Below are 1,884 nucleotides of genomic sequence, written 5' to 3'. Positions count from 1 at the left end.
GTACCCCAAGGATCTGTTCTTGAGGTGCTACTATGGAACGTCACGTAGATGGAGTACTGCGACTGAAAGTACTCAAAAACGTTCATATTATTGGGTTCGCAGACGATATCGCTGTTGTGGTTATAGAAAAACTCATAGACGATATAGTTTCGATAACCAACAGAACAATAGAGATAATAAGCGATTGGCTTGAAACTAATGAACTGAACCTAGCCGAGAGCACCTAACTCAAATTCGCACAGGACATGGCTGCTTCAAAGCATATTTGAGACGATTCGGGAACGAAAATAACGACACATGTGATTATTGCGGAAGCGATACCGTCGAAAATGTGGAACACACTGGTACCGGGGGGAACGCTACATGACGGTAGGAGGTTTAGTTCGGATTGAAGTTCCACACTGACATGGGGTCCAGGCTTTCGATGCTTCCTCCTCGTAAAAACAAAAAAAAAACATACATACATGTATATTAGGGTGTCCGTTATTTACCAAGTTGATTATTTTTGACGAGACGCCCCCAAAAATTTTAGTTTTCCATCTAAAAAAAAATATCAGACCATAAAAAGCCCTTAATTTTCATAATAAACCTTGCCCCAAACACGATACATTTCCCATTGAAATTACATGGGATTTTGCCACTTTTTACAAATATTTTTTTTTCTCTGGAACTGTCTCGTTTATAGGACTAAAAAAGTCATATTCTTATACAGAATTGAATGCTCTACAAAAACGTCTGGACAATTTTTTCGATATACTCGCCACTTTAAAAGTTATTCAAGGTTAAAGTTAACTTTTGGGTAACTTCTGGGTAACTTCTGGGTAATTTCTGGAATTTTCGAACTTTTGCGGCAAATTGAATTTTTTTTGTAAAATTCAATTGTTTATTCTAAAAATATAATTTCTTTGATGTTTCGGCAAAAAACTTTGAAACATGAAGAGTAATTAAGCACATGTTGTTAACGATTAATAATAAATTCATTTAATTTATATGAGTTATATGAGTTATACTTTGCAATTTGGCATCACCATTATCCAGGTACACGCTGCCCTATCTGGCATCACCATGATCAGGTGACTCATTTTCGTTTCGGCATTTCTACCGTTGTTTGGGTCAGACCATTGTGCAGTATACAAAAACCACTAGAAGCACGATTATCAGGTGATGCGTTTTAGCTTGCCACATCATACGATTATACTTTTCTTTGGTCAGACCATTGTCCCGTATGCAATAACAACATTATTATTTTCGCCAGTTCGCTTGCATATTATTTTCTCTATATAAGATTGAGTTAAACATAGAATTGTGCTTAGTTGTCCTTCAAATGAATTGGATGGTACCTGGAGAGTACTCCATAAATAAAAACTTAAAACCTCCATTCACATTAACCATCGAAATAAAGTAAAAATTTGAGCAGTGTATTAACCATTATCAATTTACACTTATTTTAAAAATGAGTGACAATCAATCGATGAATCTGAGGAGTAATCTATTTATGATTGGAAAAAGGATGAGTTCTCTCAATAAAAAAAAATTACCAACGAATAAACAGGTTTTGCAACTCTTATATCATCACTCAAGAAATCTCAAAAATCAATCGATGACAGCGTTGTAAGTGTTATAAGTGAAGTTAGAGAGATTTGGAATATAGCGGAGATTCCAACGCAAATTATTTCACGTTGTAAATTAAAATTGAAAACTCTCCATAAAGAGTACAGGAATGCTCAAAAACACGTCCACCGACCTAAAGAAACCAAAGAGAAAAATTTTTCCAGTACACTCAACCAATTATTTGATATACATAGCTCATGGTAACGTTTTTGAATTAATTGGTGAGGAAAAGAAACAATTTTTGATTGATCAACGATCTCAACGGATTTTTCA

Source organism: Bactrocera tryoni, unplaced genomic scaffold, assembly GCF_016617805.1.
Source record: "Bactrocera tryoni isolate S06 unplaced genomic scaffold, CSIRO_BtryS06_freeze2 scaffold_7, whole genome shotgun sequence".
Taxonomy (NCBI): Eukaryota; Metazoa; Arthropoda; class Insecta; order Diptera; family Tephritidae; genus Bactrocera; species Bactrocera tryoni.
Note: the sequence above shows the minus strand (reverse complement) of the source record.